At 44.8% G+C, this 26,267-nt stretch overlaps 1 protein-coding gene across 2 annotated transcripts in view; it reads right to left on the bottom strand.

The window, feature by feature from the left end:
• Window positions 1-21,784, bottom strand: part of RALGPS2 (Ral GEF with PH domain and SH3 binding motif 2) — a 217,627-nt gene extending 195,843 nt beyond the window's left edge. Inside the window, exon 1 of one of the 2 annotated variants that reach the window (XM_061634215.1) lies at window positions 21,548-21,784. The gene's annotated coding sequence lies outside the window, so the exon portion shown is untranslated. The remainder of the gene's footprint in view (window positions 1-21,547) is intronic. The other variant, XM_061634214.1, reaches the window with a different exon arrangement.
• Between the last annotated feature and the right edge of the window lie 4,483 nt (window positions 21,785-26,267).

Raw genomic sequence — 26,267 nt, 5'->3', positions numbered from 1 at the left:
TTTACTGCTGTTTGCTTGCTGTTGCTTGCAATCACTATCATAACATGGGTCCTGTGGGAGTTTGGTTTGCCGCCCTAATACTGTGCAGCCTTTTCAGTATAGGGCACTGTCGGGAGGATGAGCTGGGCTCCTGGGGGGTTGTCAGAAGAGGATTCAAATGGCTGGCAGAGGGAGGAGGGAGGAACTTACCCTCTGTGGAGCGAAGCCGAAACAGAGGACATGCCAGAGATAGGGTCGCCTAGCAACGGGGAGCCTGAGAGCCTTGAAGTTTTAGAATCCCCCCCAGACATTCCCAGGCCCTCCCTTCTCCGCAGCTCAGAGCAAGAGGGAGGGCTGATCACAGCAGAAAGGCGGAGAGATGGTTTACCCTCAGCCCCTCCTTTATCACCCATAGGGGAATCGGACACTTCAGAAGAGGAGGAGGAGGTGATGCCTCCCCCCTCACCACGCACACGCAGACGGTTGAAAAGACAGGAGAGAAGGGGGGGAAGGCGGGCAGTACCTGAGGGGGAGTTAAGGAGGAGCGAAAGGTTGCACGCCCGTTTAGCCCCTTCTTAAAGAACAGGCGGGAAGCAGCCCCTTGCTCTGTCAACTTTCTCCCAATGTCGCAGGACCTGTATCCCTGTATTGCTTCATGAGAAAGCGCAGTCTTTGTTGGACATTACTCTAATAAAACACGAATTAACTACAACCTCTGGTCTGGTTCCTGAGTCGCATCCTGGGCCTGACAGCTTGACAGAGCCACCTAAATCACCCTCAACGCTCTCTTCACTTGACTGGGACAAGATGTCAAAGGGAGCAGCGGGGGGGACGAGCCCCACTTCTGAGACGGAAGAAGTGAAACTCTTGAGGACTAAGGTAGCTGAATTGCAGACGGATGTCCAAGCCCTGCTAGCAGCAGTCAAGGCGCTGAAGACGGATAATCAAACCTTGAAGGCCACGATAGACCAGATGCAAACAGCTCCTCCAGCTGCCGCAGTAAAGGTTCCCATTGGATTGCCCCCAAAATACGCGGGACAAAGTGATCAGTTGGCAACTTTCGTGGCTCAATGTGAGTTATATCTGGATGTCAGGCACATGGAGTTTCCAGACGATGGGGCTAAAGTGGCCTTCGTGATTAGCCTCCTGGAGGGAGAAGCTGCAAAATGGGTGACTCCGTATCTCGTGAGAAAAGATACTGTCTTAAGAAGGTACAGAGGATTTATACAGAAGATGACCGAGATGTTCTAAGACCCGCAAAGAGCTGAAACAGTAGCGCGGCAACTAGGCGCTCTGAAGCAAGCTAAAGGGACTGTTTCCGAGTACACTAACGCTTTTAAAATTCTGTCCCAGGAAACTGGTTACAATGACGCCGCCCTGATGTTTATGTACCGGAGTGGATTAAATCCTGAAATCCTGGATGAGTTGGCCAGGACCTCCCCCCCCGCTGACCTACCAGGGCTCATCCGGCTATGCCTACAGATAGATCACCGGATAGAAGGAAGGCGCCTGGAAAGGAAGCAGGAGGTCCCGAGATACTCAGCCTCGGCATCTCGCAGCAAGACCCTTCCCTCTGCAGGAATGGCAGGTAATGCAGCTGAGGGACAGGGAGGGGCTAGGCCAAGACTGTCGGAAGAAGAAAAGGAAAGACGCCGCCGAGAACGTTTATGCTTTTATTGTTCAAAGCCGGGCCACGTGGCCAGAGACTGTGGACTAAAAGGGGGGAAAGCTGAGCCGTCGGGAAACTAGAACACCCAGTCCACGTGCAGGCCGGTGGACTGGGGGCAGCGTTGTATAAAGGCCCCCCAACGATCCAACCTCCCTCAAAGGGGGTGTTGGTCTTGCCTATTTGGATTACAACTTCCAGAGGAGTGGTGTTTAATTCCACTGCCTTAATTGACAGTGGAGCCTCCACAAATTTTATTGATGTAAAGTTAGTCAAGCGTCATGGAATTTCCCGGTGGAAACTGAATGCTCCCCTAGCTGTGGAGACTATCGATGGGAGACCCCTGAAGTCAGGAGGGGTGACACAAGCCACGGAGGAAGTGAAACTTCAAATCCCCGGGCACGAAGAGTTCATTTCGCTATACGTGTCAGATCTCTCGAACTTTGAGGTGATTCTGGGAATGCCCTGGCTAGCAAAGCCACGTTTGGATTACTGTAATGCGCTTTACGTAGGGCTACCTTTGAAGACAGTTCGGAAGCTACAACTAGTGCAAACTGCGGCGGCCAGATTGGTGACAAGGACCAAGCGGTCCGAGCATATAACACCTGTTCTGGCCAGCTTGCACTGGTTGCCAATATGTTTCCGGGCTAGATTCAAAGTGTTGGTATTAACCTATAAAGCCTTATACGGTGCGGGACCACGATACCTTGCAGAATGCCTCTTCCGATATGAACCGGCCCGTGCACTACGTTCTGCTACGAAGGCCCTCCTCCGGGTTCCAACTCACAGGGAGGCCCGGAGGGTGATGACAAGATCTAGGGCCTTCTCAGTGGTGGCCCCCGAACTATGGAACAGTCTCCCCGAGGAAGTACGCCTGGCGCCGACTCTGCTCTCCTTCCGGCGCCAGGTCAAAACCTTCCTATTCTCTGAAGCATTTTAAGTTACACTGATTTACTTTTTAAAATGTTTATTGTATTGGATTGATGATTGTATTTTAGTATTATTTTGTTATTCATTGTATTTTTATGATATTTTATGTTCACCGCCCAGAGAGCTATTGCTAGTCGGGCGGTATATAAATTTAATAAATAAATAAAAATAAATAAATAAAGCATGAACCCACAATAAGTTGGAAGGAGGCGGTGGTGTGGTTCACCTCACAGTGTTGCCAGGAGAACTGTCAACCTGAAGGAATCAAGAACACTTTAGCGGGGGCAGTGCAAGAGATCGAGCAAGTGACCCTGCCGCCAAAGTATGAAGAATTCAAAGATGTGTTTGATGAAAAGGAGGCAGAGACTTTACCCCCCCCACCGCCCTTACGACTGTGCGATTGATCTAGTGCCAGGAGCCAGCATTCCATCAGGGAGAATCTACTCTCTCACAGAGATTGAGAGGGAGGCCCTGAAGGAATTCCTGGATAAAAACCTGAGACGAGGATTCATACGCCCCTCACAATCCCCTGCTGGAGCGCCACTATTGTTTGTGAAAAAGAAGGGGGGGAACTCAGACCCTGTAACGACTATCGCGCATTGAACCAGATCACCATCCCCAACAGCTACCCGCTGCCCCTGATCTCAGAGTTGTTGGACCGACTGCGCTCTGCAAAAATCTTCACGAAGTTGGATTTGAGAGGAGCGTACAATCTGATCAGGATGAAGCAGGGAGATGAATGGAAAACAGGGTTCTTGACCGCTTACGGACAGTATGAATACCTGGTCATGCCGTTCGGACTTTGTGGAAGTCCAGGAATTTTTCAAAAATTCATGAACGACGTGTTTAGAGACTTGTTGGACACATATGTAATCTGTTACTTAGATGATATCCTGGTGTTCTCAAAGAACCAGGAAGACCACGACCAGCATGTGAAGACGGTGTTGCAGAGACTGAGAGAAAATCACCTGTATGCTAAATTAGAGAAATGTGGATTTGACCTCAAGTCTCTAGACTTCCTTGGATATCGAATCTCAGCGGAAGGTGTGGAGATGGACCCAGGGAAAGTAAGCTGTATATTGGACTGGGGCCAACCTGTCACCAAAAAGGATGTACAACGGTTTTTGGGGTTTGCCAATTATTACAGAAAGTTCATTCCAGGGTTTTCCAAATTGACAGCTCCTCTGACTGACTGTTTAAGGGGAAAGAAGACGTTTCAATGGACAGAGAATGCCACCCAGGCCTTTGAGGAGCTGAAGAGAAGGTTCGCTTCCGAGCCCATTCTGCACTTTGCTGACCCGACCCGCCCTTTCATCGTGGAAGCAGATGCTTCAGATTTTGCTATCGGGGGGGGGTCCTTCTGCAATTAGACCAAGAAGGAAAGGAGCTGCACCCCTGTGCGTACTTCTCTCGGAAGTTAAAGCCTGCAGAGAAGAATTACACAGTTTGGGAGAAGGAGCTGCTGGCCATCAAGGACTCTTTTGAAAACTGGAGACAATACCTAGAGGGGGCCCCTCATCAGATCGAAGTGCGCTCCCACCACAAGAACCTGGAAAGCCTCCAAACTGCCAGAAAGCTGAACCAGAGACAAATAAGATGGTCCCAGTTCTTCACCAGGTTTAACTTCAAGATCACTTACCAAGCCCAAGCCAAAAACCAGAGAGCTGATGCCTTATCCAGACAGCCACAGTACAAAGAAAGTGAATCCGAGGACCAGCCTCAGTACGTGATCCCGCCAGAGAAATTAATGTTGGGATCATGCCAGTCTTCGTGGGAAGAGGAACTCAAAAAGGCACAACAAGAAGATGCAGACGTACTAAAATATGGGCAGGAGACGGGACAAAGTCAAGACTCAGAAGTAACCTTTCACTGGAGGAATGGACTATTATGGTTCAAAACAGCCAGATATGTGCCAGAAGGAGAATTAAGGCTCAGAATCCTACGCCAGTGCCATGATTCCATCACAGCGGGACACTTTGGGATTTACAAGACCATTCAGAATGTGGCCAAGGACTTCTGGTGGCCTAAAATGCGTAGGGATATTGAAAGCTATGTAAAGTCCTGTTCTGTCTGTCTGCGGACAAAAACACAAACAGGAAAACCAGCAGGACTGTTACAACCGCTACCTGTCCCACATGAACCCTGGAAGGATCTCTCCATGGATTTTATAACTGATCTACCCAAATCCCAAGGAATGACAGCCGTTTTAGTCGTGGTAGATCTACTCACCAAAATGGCGCATTTCCTCCCTTGTGCAGGGGCCTTAGAGGCTAAGGAAACGGCCAAGTTATTCATCAAAGAAGTCTACCGACTGCATGGGTTGCCAAACAGTGTAGTCTCAGACCGAGGAACTCAGTTCACAGCCAAATTTTGGAGAGCAATGTGGAAACAGTTGCAGACGGAATTAAAACTCTCCTCCGCCCATCACCCCCAGACAGATGGGCAAACGGAACGCTTGAACGCCGTTTTGGAAAGATATTTAAGAAGTTATGTGTCCTATCAACAGACTGACTGGGTATCATATTTGCATTTTGCAGAGTTCGCCTACAACAATTCTCTACACTCCAGCACTCAACAAACCCCATTCTTCGCGAATTATGGATTCCATCCTAAAGCCTTTCCAAGCAGCTCAGAAGGAATGCTGGTACCGGCAGCTGAGGACTTCCTAAAAGAATTGCAAGCGGCGCAACAAACACTGAAACAGCAGTTAAACAAAGCCAAAACAGAGTACAAGCGAGTTGCTGACCTGCACAGGAAGGAGGCCCCCCCCCTTCAACCAGGAAACCAGGTATGGCTGTCCACCCGTTTCCTCCAGATGCCGGGCAAATGTAGAAAATTACAAGACAAAAGGGTGGGTCCTTTTGAAATAGAAACTCAAATTAATCCCGTGGCGTACCGGCTGAAGCTACCTGACACGTTTAAAATACATCCTGTGTTTCATCGATCCCTCTTGACGAAAGCTGCCCCTCCCAGTGAGCTGCGGCCGGAGGAGCCTCCTGGGTCCCCACTCCTGATAAATGAGCAGCTTGAGTTTGAAGTTGAGGAAATCTTGGATTCCAGGATCAGACGCCACAAGCTGCAGTATTTGATTCACTGGAAGGGCTATGGAGTGGCTGACAGATCATGGGAAAATGCAGATGATGTGCATGCTCCAGAGTTAGTAAAACTTTTCCATCAACGTTTTCCTCACTGCCCCAAGCCAGACAGGGGGAGGGGGGCACAGCTTGAGAAGGGGGATGGTGTCGGGAGGATGAGCTGGGCTCCTGGGGGGTTGTCAGAAGAGGATTCAAATGGCTGGCAGAGGGAGGAGGGAGGAACTTACCCTCTGTGGAGCGAAGCCGAAACAGAGGACATGCCAGAGATAGGGTCGCCTAGCAACGGGGAGCCTGAGAGCCTTGAAGTTTTAGAATCCCCCCCAGACATTCCCAGGCCCTCCCTTCTCCGCAGCTCAGAGCAAGAGGGAGGGCTGATCACAGCAGAAAGGCGGAGAGATGGTTTACCCTCAGCCCCTCCTTTATCACCCATAGGGGAATCGGACACTTCAGAAGAGGAGGAGGAGGTGATGCCTCCCCCCTCACCACGCACACGCAGACGGTTGAAAAGACAGGAGAGAAGGGGGGGAAGGCGGGCAGTACCTGAGGGGGAGTTAAGGAGGAGCGAAAGGTTGCGCGCCCGTTTAGCCCCTTCTTAAAGAACAGGCGGGAAGCAGCCCCTTGCTCTGTCAACTTTCTCCCAATGTCGCAGGACCTGTATCCCTGTATTGCTTCATGAGAAAGCGCAGTCTTTGTTGGACATTACTCTAATAAAACACGAATTAACTACAACCTCTGGTCTGGTTCCTGAGTCGCATCCTGGGCCTGACAGGCACCCGGATTGGAGTCGGAACACATATTTAAGGCTAATGGTTGATCTCACTAGAAGGATGAATAAGAGTACTTGTTGGATCTGTATGCACTCTCCAGCTTATGAAAAAGAAGGTATCCCACTGGTTGGGGTTCCTCTGAATGCAACTGGTCTTATCTCAGATGAATGGCTCAAACGTGATGAATCCCTAAAAAGTCTTGACACTACTCAGTAGCCTTGTCCGGAAGGGCAAAAGGAGAACTTTGTTTAAAGTTCGTGGGAAAAGCATTCATTGGTAGCAGCCAATGTGAATGGCTCCTTCATCGAACCAAGGGTAGATGGAGTCTCAGTAACTCCGCAGGGCCAATCATGAAGAACAGGTGGAGGGTAATGGAGCTGTTGTGTATGGCTCTCGGGCCCCGGTGGCTCTCATATTACAATGAAACCTGTACCCAAGAGGAAGCTACTATAGCCATGCTCATGTATGGCGAGGAAGGGATAAGACAGGATGGATTTGCTCACATCCTTCCTCCCCTTCTGGGAATAACACATAGTTATTGGTGGATTTGTGGATAGAAGGCTGGAAGAAATTACCTGTTAATGCAAAGGGAACTTGTTATATTGGACTCCTAGCCCCTGGAATCATAATTGTGGACACCTTTCCTAAGGGTCTGATACGAAATTATCGAAAGGCAATCCCAAGTCATAAAATCCTAGAAGCTTATAAAGATCTTAAAGCTCCAGGTGAGTCCTGGCTGTGAGGTATCTTCTCCTTTTATGGGGCAGGGGCAAACCATTTAGACTTTTGAAGAATTTGTACTCAGCTTGAGAACTTCATGAATGAAACTGCTGGTGCCCTAGCTACGGTTAACACTGAACTTCAACAAATCCGACAGTTTGCCTTACAGAACTGCATAGCTTTAGACTACCTTTTGGCATCAGAGGTGGAGTCTGTGGTCTTATTGGGCCAGAATGCTTGTAGAATCCAAAGTACATGAGGTCAAGACCTCTGAGTGGCAATGGAGTCCAGGAGACTGGTTCAGTGGACTAAGAGGTTGGATGAAATCAGTCCTTTTAGGGCTATTGTTGGGTATATTGTTCTTCCTTGCCTTACATCCTGGTTAATTGTGTGTTGTTTTGCTTAAAGAGTACCATGCAGAAGACCACCCAAATGTTAACACCGGCTAAAGTAAAGCAAATGTACTTGGAACTTGATAGACAACCGATGGAGGAGAAAGAGGAGGAGTTATCTATCATGTAAATTGGAATGGGACTCGAAAGGAGTCCCATGGGGGGACTGAAGAGGATTTTGATTGATTCTGACTGCCATTCCCTGTTAGCAGGGGAATCACATAGACTAATGAATAGTGCTGCTGTAATATGGCAAACATGTGCCAAGGATACTGATAACACAGGAATGCATAGAGGGGGACGGTTGGTACCGAGGGCAGAACATCACTGTAGCATTATAGCATAGAACAATTGGTTGAACTGTTGCCATAGTCATGACAAATGTGGGGGTACAGTAGGGCCCTACTCATACAGCCGGTTACGTTCCAGACCTCCACCTAAAAGCAAAACCTGCTGAAAAGTGGAAGTCCATCAATAAAATGGCACCCAATGCCCCAAAAATGCCGTAAAAGCGGAACAAGCACCATATGAGTGGGGCCGTACTCTAACTGAAAGCTGCTGTATTAGCAGAACGCCGAAAAGCGGGCCACCGAAAAATGGGCCCCTACTGTATATATCTGTCTGTAACTGACCACCATTTTAGTTGAGGTCTGTATTTTGCTCCAGCTAAACGCTTGGCTGAATAAACAACCTTAAACCAGGCTTTTTGGCTTCATTATTATGTCTCCTCCAAAAAGAACATAGTCGTAAATTCCACTACAGGCAATATATGTACATAAGCGGCAGTTGGTAGTTGTAGTTGGTACAGCATTAATAAAGTACAGCCCCTGAAATGCTGAAATGAATTCTGGTGGAGTCCAATCCTGTATATGACTACTCCAAATTAAGCCTCCTTGAGTTAAATGGATAAGTATATAGGATTGCAGATAAATTTTTACCTCTGAAAAGAATGCACTGTCAGACATAGAATTGAAAAGACATACTTTTCTGGATGTGTTTGAAACGGATGGGTAGGTGGGAAGGGAGTTGTGTTAATCTAATTGGGTCTTCAACACAGTGCCCTCCAGATGTTGTTGGACTACAACTCCCATCAGATAAAATACCGACACTGAAGTTGGTTCCTAGTTCCCAGTTCCTTATTTGCTTGAAAGTTCAAAACACTAAAAAAATATAAGTTCACAGCTACAGTAACTCCAAGCCAAAGTTAACATGTCTCTGAACCTTAAAATATATGTTGGGGTACCCCATATCATATATCACTGTGATCTGGGGACTCTCCCCATCAAAAATAACAAAATATTTAATCAATCAAAATATTCTGAAATGCTCATGAATGCATAATGTCATAAAATCATAAAAATAAGTAATTGGGTGTGCCCACCCCAAAATCTGTTATGAGACAGGACAACTCATACACCCCAGGGAAGAGGAGGGTGTCTTCTGCGAGATGCCAGTGCGTCCCACCTCACCCAGAGCTTTTGCTGGGTGCAGGGCAGGGGTAAGGGCATATATGCACAACCCAAAGCGACAAAAATATGCAGAAAATAATAAGAAACTGGGGGTGCCCACCCAAAAATCTGCACTGTACCAGGCAGTAGTGTAGTGGCAAATTCAGAAGTGCAGGGTCCCTTCATGATCGTCTCAGTCACAGCCAGACCCCCCTCCCTCCTTATTTTGCTCTTGGGTTGAGAATGAAGTCCTTGTTAATGCCTTCTCCCACAACAACTGATGTCCCTAGGAGATGATCAGTATGAAAGGGGAGAGTATTAGCTACTGAAAAGAGTCTTCTCAGTGGCTAACACACTCCCCTTTCATGCCAATCAGCTCATATGATGCTGGAGATATACGGACCCTGCTCCCAAAAAAGTAAGGGGTCTAGGACTCCCTGAGCCCCTGGACAACTACACCCCTGCTGCCAGGACAAATCATACATCCCAGGAATGGGGAGGGAGGCCTCTACAAGATACTAGTACTTCCCACCTGGCCTATAGTTTCTGCTGGGTGCAGGGCATTCATAAGGTCATCTGTGCAGAACTAAAATAATGAAGAGTAAGTAGAGAAAAATATGTAATTTGGGGTGACCACTCCAAAATCTCCTATAGATCATGAAACATCATTCACCTGAGCAAAGGGGAGAGTGTCCTCAACAAGATGCCACTGCATCCTGCCTGGAATGGATTTTCTTGTGGACACACGAAACGGATATGTTCATCTATGCACAACAAGCAATGTAGAACGTATATAAGGAACTGTGGGTTCCCACCCCAAAACATGCTTTGGGCACTACAAGTCATACATCCATGCATGCAGGCGAGAGTTCCTACCCAGTTCAGAGCTTCTTTTGTATGTATGGTACAGATAAGGGCATATGTATATTAGAAAAATAGCAAATATGTAGAAGAAAGAAAATAAGAAACTGGAGTGCCCATCCTAAAAGATTATTTGGGGCACCACATATACTTCCATACATCTGGGAGAGTGTGTTCTATGAGAAGCCATCCATGCATACTTTAGAGTGTCATCTATGAAATTACATCTTCCTCAAGAAATCATTGTTTGTTGACCCTGCCACAAGTCTTTCTGTCACCAACATCAATAACTATGAAAAATAAAAATTGAGCTATAACAAAGTAACAGGGAAGACAAATCCAAAAATTTTTTAAATCCACATAGATCATGATCACTGGCCGTAAGCACTCGCATAGCATAGAGGACACCCTATCATTTTCTGGGGTGTCTGATTTGTCTTGGCCCAGAGAAGATTTTGTGGTGAACACCCCTGGATATTTATTCTTTGCTTTGCTTTTTGTCTCTTTTGGTTGGGCAAAGATGCCCTTATTATACATTCCCTGAATCCAACAGAACCTCTGGGCCAGGTGGGAAGCATTGGCATCTTGTAGAAGATATCCTCCCCTTTCCTTGGGATGTATGATTTGTCCTGGCCCAGAGCAGATTTTGGGGTGGGTACCCTCAGTTTCTTATTTTTTTCCCTGCATCTTTTTGTCAGTTTTGGTTGTACATGGATGCCCTTATCCCTGCCCTGCGCCCAGCAAACGTTGTGGGCCAGGCGGGAGGTACTGGCATCTCGTAGAGGACACCCTCCCCTGGGATGTATGATTTGTCCTGGCCCAGAGCAGATTTTGGGGTGGGCACCCTCAGTTTCTTATTTTTTCCCTGCATCTTTGTGTCAGTTTTGGTTGTACATGGATGCCCTTATCCCTGCCCTGCGCCCAGCAAACGTTGTGGGCCAGGCGGGAGGTACTGGCATCTCGTAGAGGACACCCTCCCCTGGGATGTATGATTTGTCCTGGCCCAGAGCAGATTTTGGGGTGGGCACCCTCAGTTTCTTATTTTTTCCCTGCATCTTTGTGTCAGTTTTGGTTGTACATGGATGCCCTTATCCCTGCCCTGCGCCCAGCAAACGTTGTGGGCCAGGCGGGAGGTACTGGCATCTCGTAGAGGACACCCTCCCCTGGGATGTATGATTTGTCCTGGCCCAGAGCAGATTTTGGGGTGGGCACCCTCAGTTTCTTATTTTTTCCCTGCATCTTTGTGTCAGTTTTGGTTGTACATGGATGCCCTTATCCCTGCCCTGCGCCCAGCAAACGTTGTGGGCCAGGCGGGAGGTACTGGCATCTCGTAGAGGACACCCTCCCCTGGGATGTATGATTTGTCCTGGGCCAGAGCAGATTTTGGGGTGGGCACCCTCAGTTTCTTATTTTTTCCCTGCATCTTTGTGTCAGTTTTGGTTGTACATGGATGCCCTTATCCCTGCCCTGCGCCCTGAGTAACCCTCAGTTACTTTTTTTATGATTTATGACATCATTATGCATTTATGAGCATTTCAGAATCCTGATAATTTTGATTGAATAAACTTGTTGTTATTCTTGACAGGGAGAGTCCCCAGATCACAGCAATATACTGTATGATATGAAGTACCCCAACATATATTTTAGGGTTCAGAGACATGTTAACTTTCCTATGGAGCTGCTGTAGCTGTGAACCTTTCTTGTTTTTTAGTGTTTTAAATTTTCAAGCAAATAAGGAACTGGGAACTAGGAACCAACTTCAGCGTCGTAACAACATAACCAATAATCAGGCATGATGGAAACTGTAGTCCTACAACATCTGGAGGGCCCCACATTGGCTATCCCTGATCTATAAGGCCTCACAAGTAACTTTTGTTGTTTGTTCCAATGCACACAAGAACATAAGAAGAGCCTGCTGGATCCAACCAGTGGCCCATCTAGCCTAGAATCCTGGTCTCACAGTGGCCAATCAGATACCCGAAAGGGAAGCCCATAAGCAGGGCCTGAGTGCAAGAGCAGCACCCTCCTCACTTTTATTTCCAGCAACTGATATTCAGAAGCATACTGCCTCTGACAGTGGAAGCAGAACATAGCCATCATTGCTAGGTGCTGCTGAGAGCTTTATCCTCCATGAATTTGTCTAATCCTCTTTTAAAGCCATCCGAGTTGGTGCCCTTCACTGCTTCTTGTGGTAGCAAATTCCATAGTTTCACTATATGCTGGGCAAGACACATTTTTAATTGCAAGAGAAGGGATAATGTTTATGCTGGTGGATTACTTTTGATATGTGCATTTGCTGTTTGTCTGATGTGCTCTTTGAGCATCCTATTCTTTTGAAACAGAAATGTATTGTAAAAACAGCATTTCAAGTGTAACATTTGATTTCAACTGAATTATATATGTGTTGGGGTATCATCATTGCTGGGGGTGGGGGGATGTGAGATTCTGTCATGCCATTCTGTCAATCTTACAGATAAAATAATTTATTCTACTACCCTTTGTCTGTGTGTTCTTATTTTTAATGTTGTTTTAGGTTACTTAGATGTGCAGCAGCCAAGGCCAGCACCTTGTAGGCAATTTTTTTAAGTAACTAAAATGTAATTGTAGTGATTACTTTTGAGTAAAAGTAAAGTAATCAGTTACTTTCACAGCAATTGTAATTGTAGCAGTAATTACTACTTTTGGGGGGCATGTAACTGTAACTTATGAGAAGGACCTTGGAATTGTAGTGGATCGCAAGTTGAACATGACCCAGCAGTGTGATGCTGTGGCAAAAAAGGCAAACGCGGTTTTGGGATGCATAAACAGAGCTATAGTTTCCAGGTCGAGGGAAGTAATAGTCCCACTATATTCTGCATTAGTCAGGCCTCATCTGCGTTCAGTTCTGGGCGCCTCATTTTAAGAAAGATATAGACAAGTTAGAGCGGGTTCAGAAGAGGGCGACAAGGATGATAGCCGGTATGGAGAACAAGTCTTATGAGGAAAGGTTGAAGGAACTTGGCATGCTCAGTCTGGTGAAGAGAAGGCTGAGGGGTGACATGATTGCACTCTTTAAGTACCTGAAGGGCTGTCACATAGAGGAGGGTACAGATTTGTTCTCTGCTGCCCCAGAGGGTAGGACTAGGTCTAATGGTTTTAAGTTGCAGGAGCGTAGATTCAGATTGGACATTAGAAGGAACTTCTTGACAGTAAGGGCAGTTCGGCAATGGAACCGACTGCCTAGGGAGGTGGTGGGATCCCCTTCGCTGGATGTCTTCAAGCAGAGGCTGGACAGCTATCTGCGGGAGATGCTCTAGCTGTGGATTTCCTGCTGCAAGCAGGGGGTTGGACACGATGGCCTACAAGGCCCCTTCCAACTCTATGATTCTATGATTCTATTACTTTTTAAAAGTAATCTTCCAAGCTCTGTTTGGAACTCCCTGCCTATTGTCGTCAGGAAGGCACCTTCACTGTAGTCTTGCCAGCGCCTGCTTAAACATTTTTATTTATGCAAGCCTGTCCAGACATGTAGAACTTACATGTGTTTTAACCTGTTTTTCGTTTATTGTTGATTTTCATTAGTTTCTCAGTGTTTTTAAATATTTTTACTGTCTTTTACTGATAATTTTATTTTTATTTTCTGTAAACCATGTTAAGGTTTTACTACAATCAAGTGGTATATAATTTTGATTCTTGCATTTAGCAGGGAGATGGACTTGATGGCCTTATAGGCCCCTTCCAACTCTACTATTCTACAATTCTATGATTCTGTGTTAAATAAAACAAATTTCAGAGCTACATTAAGAACAATGTATGTCCTATGGATCCCCTTCCAATGGTAGATGGTTATTGTAGCAGAACTAGAATATTCTACTAGCATAGCAGCAATTACTTGCATACTGTACAGTGTTCTTCCAACCTCATATTTGCTAAATACCCACATCTTCTTTATACTTCTCATTACAACTATGAAATCCCATTCACAAATAGGGATAAAGTTCTGGCAACTTTTTTTTTAAGGAGGGTAGGGTGAAATTCTTTTTGTACAAATTCTATTAAAACAGGAATTGTACCTTTGATATCAAACTATTAAAAAATTCAAACACACCAGTTCAGCTCAATATTTACATACACTCCACCACCTTGCTAGTTCTTAAAATGCACTAATCTCAGGCCTCCATGGTTTGCAGGGTTTGCCAGGGCTGGCTTACTATGCTAGTATTAGATGGATTAAGACAGCTAGGACACAAAAGGTTGACCTAACCAAAATAAAAGGGGAATGCAGACCAAGAAGCAATGAAGAACAACAAGAGAGAAGTAAGTTTGGAAGCAGTAGAAATCATGGGAAGCAGTGGTCCAATGCTGCCATTAAGGAGTACCCTCAGTGAAGACAATTCAACATGAGCAGCAGCACATCTGCCCTGCTGATGGCCTTCTATGGAGGCTGTAATGCCCTCAGTAGAATTATGTCCATTCTTAGAAATTGTACTGCCCGGGCCCTAGGCACTCAGGTTTGAAAGGTACCAAGGAATCAATACGACAGACTCAGGTATACTTACAAGGAGAGTTTATTGAGTAAAAACAAGCATGCATACCCAATGGATCAGACTGCAAGGTCCCTGCATAGAACATTGACCAGTCTGAACACTGAACTGCGCAACAAGAATGACTTATATAGCAAAATCTTTGACAAGGCACAATGGTGACAAATACATGATCAGTTGCTATCCTATATCAGATCACTGCTTGACATAATGCATGATTATTCTATATCAGGCTAGGCATCAAAGCAATTCTATGGATAATAGGTTATGACTACTATCTCCGAAGCATCACAGCATTTGACTGATTATACATAAGACATTGTGCTAATTAAGACTACTAGCAGGCAGATCATCTTGACCTCTAAAAACTACGCTCTTGGCAGCATTTAGCTCATTAGCCTTCCTAGATAAGGCATAGAGTTGCTCTTCTTGGCAACACATCAAACAGTCCGACCACTCCCTAGCAAGGGTAGCTCGTTAGTTCCTCCGATAAGGACCAGGTGAGCTATGAGCTAACCATTGACCGTTCCTTGACCTATCTTGCTTGCTGCCAAAATGAGCTAATTGGGTACACTGGCCATCCTCTGACCATCTACCACGCTGCCAAGATGCTAAATCATTGCAGATGCTGACAGGTACCAAGACTCAAATGAGAGGGAAACCACACACAACCTTCCATGCCTAAAGCAGCTTTATATTTGCCCTATAATAGCTATATATTTGCCACCGCCCCGCAGCCTGTACAGAAATCAGCACTGGGTGACGGATGTGTGGCAGTGAATACATCTGAACCCACTATGCAAACAGCTTGCTGCTTTCAACCAAGATACGTAATTATTCAAGTGAGGCACGAGGTGGACACAAAGTGGATCAGAAGTATCCATTCTGTTGATAATACTAAGGTAGTGTACTACTTCAGTCAAACACTTTTGAAAACCGGAACATCGAAAGTTCATAATAAGACCTTGAGTGCCAAAGTACAATTTTCCTCCTCCTACGTGCAAAATGTTCAGACAACGTACAATTTCAGCTCTGGCTGATTCCTGCTTTTCAAAAACACTAAGCAACCAGCCTTTCCAGCATGTTTTCCTAGCCAGGGTCTGGGAACGGGTGGCTGAAAACACTAAACCTGGAGCCAAGGTCAAGTTTCTATTCTCATCCATGCTTTCCTTCTCCACCTCAATGGGCTCATCCAGCTCCTCGCTGTAGCCCTGGTGGACCTATATTTCATGCTACTAGCCAGAACAGAAAAGATTCTGCTGTCTACCTGTGCAAACAAGCAGGTGGATGGCAATTCCCTGGTGTCATTCCCACACTTTGTTTCTTAACTGGAGAAGGGACAGGCAAGGAGCTGCACCAGGCATTCAAATAAGAATACTTTAATCCAACCTAGAAATATTTTGTATGTAATTTATAATCCCAAACCCCAATACTCTCATGATAGATGCACTGTACTTCCCATTGATGCACATTTCAATTGATACAGCTTTCCCTATATATGTACAGTGCCTTGCACAAGTAATCAGACCCCTGACCAGAGCTTGAAAAAGTTACTTTTTTGAACTACAACTCCCATCAGCCCAATCCAGTGGCCATGCTGGCTGGGGCTGATGGGAGTTGTAGTTCAAAAAAGTAACTTTTCCAAGCTCTGCCCCTGACCAATGTTCTCATATGACTGAATTACAAACAGTACATTGTAATTTCATTCTGAATATTTTATTTTGAAACACTGAAACTCAAAATCAATTATTGTAAGGTGACAATGGTTTTACCTTTGGAAATATTCGAAAGAAACATAACAAACTAAAACATGTTGCTTGCATAAGTATTCAATCCCCACACATTAATATCTGGTAGAGCCACCTTTCATTGCAATAACAGCTTTAAGTCTTTTGGGGTAGGTATGTACCAGCTTTGCACACAGTGTCAGGGGGATTTTGGCCCATTCTTCTTGGCAGATTTGCTCCAGGTCATTCAGGTTGGTTGGACGTTGCTTGTGGATTGCAATTTTCAAAGCGCACCACAGACTCTCAATGGGATTGAGATCAGGACTTTGACTGGGCCACTGAAGGACATTCATCTTTTTGTTCTTGAGCCACTCCAGTGTTGTTTTGGCCTTGTGTTTGGGATCATTGTCCTGCTGAAAAGTGAATTTCCTCCCAAGCTTCAGTTTTTTTAGTGGACTGAAGCAGGTTCTCTTACAGTATTTCCCTGTATTTTGCTCCATCCATTCTGCCTTTGTTTTTAACAAAATGCCCAGTCCCTGCTGATGAGAAGCATCCCCACAGCATGATGCTGCCACCACCATACTTCACTGTATGGATGGTGTGTCTTGAGGCATGGGCAGTGTTAGGTTTGTGCCACACATAGCGCCTTAAGTTTTGTTCAAAAAGCTCTATCTTGGTCTCATCTGACCATAAAACGTTTTCCCCCATGGCAGCTGGGGCACTCTCATGCTTTCTGGCAAACTCCAAACGTGCTTTCAGATGGTACTTTTTGAGTAACGGCTTCTTTCTTGACACCCTCCCATATAGGCCAAGGTTATGCAGAGCTCTTAATATTGTTGACTGGTGCACCATTACTCCACTCCCAGCGACTGAAGTCTCTAGCTCCTTCAAAGTGATTGTTGGCCTCTCTGTGACTTCCCTCACAAACCTCCTTCTTGTTCAAGTGCTGAGTTTTGAGGGATGGCCTTTTCTTGGCAGCGCCTGGGTGATGTGATGCAGCTTCCACTTCCTGATTATTGATCCAACTGTAGTCACTGGAATATCCAAAAACTTGGATATTATTTTGTACCCTTTTCCTAATCTATGCATTTGTATTACATTATCTCACACTTCTGTAGAATGCTCTTTGGTTTTCATTTTCCTTCAGACCCACAGCCTGACCAAGGATCTTTCAACAGTGGGGTTTTTATCCTGACAATGTGACAGCAACTTTAATGGTTCACAGGTGGAGGCCAATAGTAAGGTAACTGTGTCCTGAACACGGCAATTTCTTTCATCTGTGTAAACTGGGAGCTTCCACACCACAGGGGTTGAATACTTATGCAAGCAACATGTTTCAGTTTTTTATGTTTCTTACAAACATTATCCAACATAAAACCAATGTCACCTTACAATAATTGATTTTGAGTTTCAGTGTTTCAAAATATCATACAGAACGAAATTACAATGTACTATTTGCAATTCAGTAATATGAGAGCATTGGTCAGGAGTCTGATTACTTTTGCAAGGCACTGTATGTTTATACCTGCTTATAGATCCAATTACCTTCAACCACTCAACACACACACACACACACACACTATATATATATATATATATATATATATATATATATACATATATAATTAACAGCACATTGCACTACTTCTCATCAGTTCTCATCCATGCTGAAATTTGCTTTCTATCCTGGAAGCATGGTACTATATTTGTTATTCTATATGGAGACAGGGAGCTCAGTTACAAATGCTTCTACACGTTTAGTTAGAATTTTATATGCCTACCACTGTTCACACATGCAGAAGAACACAATCACCAAATGAGAAAGAAAAATAAATAAAGGGCACATACACAAGTCCACACTCCATTATTCTGCATTAATTAATATGGAATAAGTATTATTTTGTGGCTCTGTATTCAGCCAGTAAACATAGTGCCACCTTAAACATTTAACTTGTTACTCTGTACATTAACATAGACTGAAAGTCAACAAAGAGGACATTCAAGCTTATCACCCTGATGCGTTAAGAGCACAGGCTTAAGGAGCACTGTGATGTTCCTCTATTAGTGTATATATGGTAAGTGCTGTTTGTATAGGAGATACATGGTAAGAGGAATGAAAGAGGAGGGGGGAGTGAATGGGCAGTAGAATGCTGGATGATTGGCTGAATGTTTAAAATGGCTGACAGTATAAATGGAAGGATGTCAGGTAAATCTGGGTGGATGTGAGGTGGAGTGTGGACATTGGTGGACTTCAGAGGGTTGTTTTGGTGGGTTTTGAGAGGAGATTGTGTGGAGAGTTGGTGGATGTGAGGAGAGGGTGGAGTTCGGATTAATACTAAGACCAGTACCTCAGGAATAGATGTAACCATATGCTTAAGTGCCTTTTAAAGTAATCTTGTTATCTTTGTTATTTAATAAATACTTTTGGTTTACCAAAGGCCTGATCCTTGGCTGGGGTTTCACAGACCAGAAGGGAGGGTAAGGTAAATACCAAGGCTGAACTGTAACAATTGGTGGCAGCGGTGAAGGGAAATATAACACCACAAGTATTCAGAGCAAACCAGAATTATCAGCATTGATACAAAGGGATTGGGACAGCTTAAGCACGCAGTCACAGAAGTAACCTGATAGAGAGACTCAGGCAGAGTCTCTGGGAATACGGGTTATAGGACGTGACTGGTGGTGCTGCCTAGCAGGGGGATCTGTTGAGATCTGTGCTAGAGCGGGGAGAGAAACCATAAAAAAGGCGGTCCGGACTGGTGGAGTCCCTGGTGGTGCCTAGTGACAGGCAGTAACCACGAGCAGGTAGGAACCTGACAGGGAGAGCCAGGGAAGGACTGTCACAAGCACCCTCTCTCTGCATGTACTTCTCTTAATATCCTGCTTATTGCGTGAAAGATAGAAGTCTAGTGGGCTAATCTTCAGCCTCAGAACACCTATTCCTGCTAACATTTTGAGAGTCTCCATTGTCCCCATTGCTCCCTGTAGCTGCTCAGCTCCACTCCATGGGAAGGGATGGATACAAAAAACCCTCCGGTACTTAACTGCCCTGTGTTTTGAGTGGCAGAGTAGTTCTGTATTCACTTTCATGCTGCCTGTATAACCAACCAACCCACACACCAAAAGCACAGAGCAGAACAAGGTTTCTGTTCCAACAACAGACCCTCTACTACCACTTTGCTCCCTTTTATTGTTCAGTTATGCAGAGAATTGCTATAGTGATACTTCTTGGCAGGACAAGGTTTTCTTGGAGAAGGAACATATCCTACAAGGTAATTTGTGTCTTACCTGCTCCAGTTTATTGTAACTGACCAAAAAAGCTATTTAGCAGTCACAGTGAACCCCTCCCCCACTTGGAAATCTACTTGGCAAAGCAAAGGGAATCAACCGACTCAAAATTAGATGGGAGTGATTCCTTCAGAAGAATGTGCCAAATCACGAGCAGCATACCGTTGTTCCTAGTGTTTTGCATTCTGCACTTCAAGCAGAATGTCAAGAAACCAAATCAAGTTTATAGGAAATGCCCTTAGAATTTTTCTTTACAAAAAAATAATTCAAACAAGTATTAAACCTTCACAAGATAATTCAATAAAATAACAGGGTTCTAGCCAATTAAGACCTACTCAAAGTAGGCCCATTGAAATTGATGAAGTTAAGTTAGTCATGCCCATTAACTTCAGTTGGTCTACTCTGAGTAGGCCTAGTACTGGATACAATCTTCACTGCTTTGTTTTTTCTAGTTCGCTAGGACTATAGCTATAGTCTGCTATTAAGTATTAGCAACAAATAGTCCGTAGACCCCACAATTGCCAAACTAGAGGCAAAAGGAGCACTTGAAGTGGCAACAGTGCCCATTGAACCTGCTACAAATGCACTTTGGCAAGGGAGCAAGGGAGCAGGTGTCAACCTAATTATTCTCCACCTCCTATTCATAGTTACCTTTCAGTAAAACTAATTCCTACACAACAAATTGCTTATAGCAATAAGAATGGCTGCTAAGCCCCAGTAGTTGCCCTGTGTTTGAGAGGCACAATGGCTCAGTAGAAGGTAGATCATGAGATACCCAGAACCACCACCACCTGCTATATAACTTTAAAAAAATGTACTGCCTTCAAGTCAATTCCGACTTATGGCGACCCTATGAAGAGGGTTTTCATGAGGCTGAGAGGCAGTGACTGGCCCAAGGTCACCCAGTGAGCTTCATGGCTATGTGGGGATTCGAACCCTGGTCTCCTAAGTCGTAGTCCAACACCTTAACCACTACACCACACTGGCTCTCATATAACTTAACACAGGGCTAATAACACTAATGATAAAGTTAGTCACCTCAAGCTTAGGAAGAGGATGACAATGTCTGAAAGGATGGGAAGAACTAGTAAGCCTGTTAGTCTGTGCAGAATGTAGAGAGCTCTAAGGGTGTGCATGTAGATTAAACACTTGGACTAAGGGAAGGGCCCTGTCTGGCATCTTAAAAACTAATCAATTTATTGTGGAATAAGCTTTCACAGGCCAGAGCCCACTTTATCAGAAGCATGACAGGGCACTTAAGTGGGTGGGTAGCTAGCAAGCACATGTGTTTGTTTTATGCACACATCCTGAATACAAAGCTTTAGGTTGTTTTAGTTTTTTGTTCTTATTGTCAAAGGAAGGCCAACAAGTCAACCAATGCAAGTGTATGCAGAGTACAAATAAATACAGAATCAAATCCAGATTTTGTTAGTAACCCTGAACTAGAGTTTGATCGGACCAAGTATCTGACACAAGCTGCTATAACTATAAAGTTATTATTATTATTAAATTTATTAGACACCCATTTGGCAGGGGTTATCCTGCCACTCTGGGCAACATGCAATAAAAGACGAATACATTAAAGTTGTTAATTTAGCCTAACAAGGCTTATACGCACACAGGTGCGCAGCTTACACTTGTGGTGGAGAGGTGGCAGTTGCTGTTGCTCTAATTTGTACATATATAAGTTTGCCATTTTTGCAACTGAAGAAGAGCTCAAATAAACTTCATGTCAATCATAAGACAGAGGCTTTTAAGTTCCTCACCCCCCCCTTTTCCAGGGAGTGCAAGAGCATGCGCTCGTTGGGCAAATGGGTGGGTGGGTGACTGGCTGGCTGAGGAGTTAAATGGAGGAGCAAGATCCTGCTGACAGGAACGACGCCGGAGGAGATGGGTGGGAGAAGCGCACAGCTGCCCGCAGAGCCCAACCTCGCCCGAGAAGAGGAGGCGAGAACCATCATGCCAAAGAGCAGCCCGGGGGGTGGGGGAGCCGAAAGGGAAGGGTGAAGACTACCGGCCGACATCCTAAAGACCTGGGCAGCCTCGCTAGTCCCGAGGGCCTTGATGAGGCGCCCACGGGGCCGGCAAAGGCAAGCGCCCGCCCACACGCCGGTGCCAAACAGCCAACACAGCTCTCTTCGACTCACTCACCTGCTGACGAGAGAGAAGCGACCAAGTGCTGGGACAAAGCTGTGAACAGGCGAGCTCCCGTCCAGCCGAGGTCCCTCGTCCGCCTACCTCAGCCGCCACTGACACCACCGCTCTCATTCAGCACCGGCAGCCGCTTATCCTCTCTATGGGAAGAGAGGAGGTGTCTCGCTGTACACGCGCGCGCCCGCGCAAAATAGGAGGGGTAAAAGGAACGCATGCGCATACGTCCCTTTCTCCTGGAATTCCTGTTGATGGGAAAAAGAAGGGCGCAGGCGCGATCTGAGTGAAACACAGCGCGAGCCCGTCTAGGCCTCTTGAGATGCAGGGAGCGCGAGCGACCCAAATGCATTGTAAAGGGGGGGTCGGCTTGGCCGCGCCTGAGACTTCCCGCCCCCTCGCTCTCCCCCCCTCCCCCTCGCTCTCCCCCCCTCCCCGAGTGACTTAACTGACACTAACGGCCCTTCCTAAGATTCAAAAGCCCCGAGGCATATACACGCCCCCCCCCAGCTCTGCAGTCCGCATTCTGAGGAGATTTATGAGAGATTGCCCCGTTTAGGCGCATTACCCACGCGTGTCACCAGAGAGTTTAAAATCGTGCCTCATAATCCGCCCGTCCTCTTGTGAAGTGCTCATAAAACAAGCGGGCGCACATGCTTTATGTACTAAATAAACACAGTGAAAAATATATTTAGAGTAAGTAATAGCCGCTTTTCCATTAGCAGTTGTTTTGGAGAACAACGTTTTCATAAAATAGGCCCACACATTTTATGTAGAAAATACACTTTTATTTATCTAAATATTCAATGTTTTCTCACAAGCTTTCATCAGTAAACAGGTTTAAAAACAATGCAGCTGAAACATGACAGTATATACTTTTTTAAAAATTACATGTTACGATGTGTAACTAGAGTGTGAAATTTCTTTTTGTTGTATTGAATTATTCTAATGTTTAAAAATGACATTTGGACTGATTCGTTAACAGCAATCATAGCCATTGCACCCTGTTAGGAAAAGATAGTGTCCCACCAATGTTTCACTTTTTAAAAAATTTGGAATATTGCCATAATTTACTATTCAAGTGAGGAATAATTTAACAATGCAAAACAGTTTATCCAGAAATAGTCTATATTTGCCTTAATTTGAATTTATGTATTTATTCAAGGCGTTTATACCCTGCCTTTTCACAAAAAAAGGCTTTTAGAGTGCCTTACAAAAGTTAAACTTTCAGTGCTCAGATTTGACCTTATGTTGGCCTTCTTTCATTTTAAAATACCTAAAGTTTTCCTTTTTTGTGTGTCTCTCCTTGTATGATATCAGCATATATGCTTTGTATGCCTTATTACCCTTAAAATAGGAAATAGACTGCCTTCAAGTCTATTCCAACTTATGGTAACCCTATGACAAGGGTTTTCATGGTAAGCGGTATTCAGAGGGGGTTGACCATTGCATTCCTGTGAGGCTGAGAGGCAGTGACTGGCCCAAGGTCACCCAGTGAGCTTCATGGCTGTGTGGGGATTCGAACCCAGGTCTCCCAGGTCATAGGCCAAGACCTTAACCACTACACCACACTGGCTCTCTTAAGCATTTAATAAAATCAATGCAATATTATATAACTGGGTGGAAATTTTCTCAGCAGCTGGTAAAAAAGACAGCCAACTCAATTTAAAATTGATATGGTGGCCAAAAAAAGTTGATGTATTCTGTGTCAAAATCATGTATAGAGCTGTTTCAAATGTACATGTGTTTTAATTGAGGTGGAGAAATTGTACTTAATAACTCATTTTGGGCACGTTGCAGTCAAATTTCAGTCTGGCATGTCTCCTGTTGAAATCAGTGGGACTTAAGTGTTTAATTTTGCTGGAAGGAAATCCTGTTGATTCCATAGGCATCTGCAGTACCATATATACAGAGAACAATCCCTGCATATGGAGATAATATGTTATCCCATATTAGCATTAAAAAGTTATAAGCTGCTTTTTAAAGTAAATTGGTGCATCTTCTGAAGCTGCCTTATGCCAAATCAGATCATTGATCCATCTAGCTCACTGACTAGCAACAGCTCCCTCAAATTTCAGACCGGTCTTTTCCAGCCATTCCTTGAGATTTCAGGATTGAACCTGAACCCTTCTACATTAATGCATTTGTTATGCCACTGACCTACGACCTTTCTCTGAATGTATATATTCATCACTTGATACACACAACATCAAATGATAACTTGCATGTGTGAATGTGCTATCACAGATGAAGCACCAGTCACCCCACATTGCCTTTAAAAAAGTGAAAAGTCAGAGCTTTTATATAAATAGCCAAAGAGTCCTTAAAGTTTTATAGGATTCTTGTTTTTGCAACATCAAAAAAAGGCTGCCATCCTATACACACACCTGGAATTAAGCCCCTTGAACTGAATAGACATACATAGGATTGCACTGCACAGTGATTGCTTCTCAGGATTTCATAAATGTTAAATAGCACATTGAGCAGCACTATCAAGTATTGAGTGATCAATGAGAAATCAAGTAATGTGCAGGGTCTGGCCCTGTGTTGATTAGTGCAGGAACACAGCCTAAGGAAAAACGTTCTTAAGGGTACAGAGGCTGAATGCTTGGCTTAGGTTTGATAGTTGTTGAGGCTTAGCAAAAGAATAGTTTTGCAGATTGATTGTAATGCCACTTCTTTTCCTAACCCTGTTTAAAGGAGGCAGTAATAAGACCTTTACTGAAAAAACCCTCCCTGGACCCTGCACTATTAGTTAACTATCGCCCAGTCTCCAATATTCCTTTTTTGGGCAAGATAATAGAGCGGGTGGTGGCTACCCAAATCCAGAGGTTTTTGGATGAAACGGACTACTTAGATCCATTCCAATCTGGTTTCAGGCCCGGTCATGGGACTGAGATGGCTTTGGTCGCCTTGGTGGATGACCTACGCAGGGAACTGGACAGGGGGAGTGTGTCCCTGTTAGTTCTATTGGATCTCTCAGCTGCTTTCGATACCATCGACCATGGTATCTTGTTGGGCCGCCTTGCTGGGATGGGACTTGGAGGCATGGTGTTCCAGTGGCTCCGGTCCTTTCTAGAGGGGCGAACCCAGAAGGTGGTCATGGGGGATGCCTGTTTGACTCCTTGGCCATTGACCTATGGGGTCCCTCAGGGTTCAGTTTTGTCCCCCATGTTGTTTAATATTTATATGAAACCGCTGGGAGAGGTTATCTGGAGTTTTGGGGTTCAGTGCCACCAATATGCAGATGACACCTAGCTCTACTTCTCTTTTCCACCTAATGAAACCAAGGAAGCCGTCCAGACTCTAAACCGATGCCTGGTATCAGTGGTGAACTGGATGAGGATGAACAGGCTGAAATTAAATCCTGACAAGACAGAGGTGCTCCTTGTCAGTCGGAGGGCGGATCGGGGAATAGGGACCCAACTTGTGCTGGACGGGGTTACACTCCCCCTGAAATCACAGGTCCGCAGCTTGGGAGTACTCCTGGACTCGGGTTTGAGCCTGGAGGCACAGGCCTCGGCTGTAGCAGGGAGTGCTTTTGCTCAATTAAGACTGATACGCCAGCTGCGTCCGTTCCTTGATTTGTCAGACTTGACTATGGTGACACATGCACTAGTTACATCCCGATTAGACTACTGTAACGCGCTCAACGTGGGGCTGCCCTTGAAGACTGCTCGGAAACTTAAATTGGTACAAAGAGCTGCAGCCAGAATGTTAACTGGTGCTAGACTTAGAGAACGTACAACTCCTCTATTGTACCAGCTCCACTGGCTGCCAATTTGTTTCCGGGCACAATTCAAAGTGCTGGTTTTGACCTATAAAGCCCTATACGGCCTAGGTCCAGGCTATCTATTAGATCGTATCTCCCCTTATGAACCTGCTCGACCTTTGAGATCATCTGGTGAGACTCTTCTCTCTATCCCATCTTCTTCACAAGTTTTTCTTGCGCAGACACAGCATAGGGCCTTCTCAGTGGCTGCCCTTAGATTATGGAACTCTCTCCCCAATGAGGTTCATACGGCTCCCTCGTTATCGTCTTTTCGTACCTAGTTGAAGACTGTTTTATTTAGACGGGCTTTTAATTAATAACGTTTATCTGTTTTTAATCTATTTTGGATTTAATGTACTTTTAACTGTTTAATTGTATTCTTGTTTGATTTTAATTGTTTTGGTTTTTAGCCTAACTATGTTTTAATTGTAAGCCGCCCTGAGTCTTTGGAGAAAGGGCAGGGTATAAATATCTTAAATAATAAATAATAATAATAACCCTTTCTCGCAAAATGCCACTTTAAGCAGCAACTTCAAAGCCAACTACTATTGCTAGTTCCTTGCTACAAGATTATTTACAAGTGCAAATGTGTATCTGTATAGTTTTCACTTCAGGTGGATAACTCCAACAGTTTAGATAAACAGTCACTACTCTGCCAGGCAGGTGTTATCCCTCTAGACAACCTAAGAAGCAGGAAACTGGCTGAGGGATGAATCAGTTATATAGAGTCCATCAACCTATCACTGAGGTTTAATTCACACATGTTTATGTATCACTTATTACATCATGACTCCTAGCTGAATGTCTGAATGCTGAATAACATTGTTACTACATTTATCATTTAAATTTTAAACCATTATATGCTACATTCTCTGAAAAAACATGGTATTCAAAACAGAAATGTCGTGAAACAGGTCCAGTATTTTAATAGTAAATGATTGCAATTTAAAG

This window comes from Rhineura floridana, chromosome 6 (genome assembly GCF_030035675.1).
Source record: "Rhineura floridana isolate rRhiFlo1 chromosome 6, rRhiFlo1.hap2, whole genome shotgun sequence".
In the NCBI taxonomy this organism is placed as follows: domain Eukaryota; kingdom Metazoa; phylum Chordata; class Lepidosauria; order Squamata; family Rhineuridae; genus Rhineura; species Rhineura floridana.
This window is presented reverse-complemented; position numbering and strand designations above follow the sequence as displayed.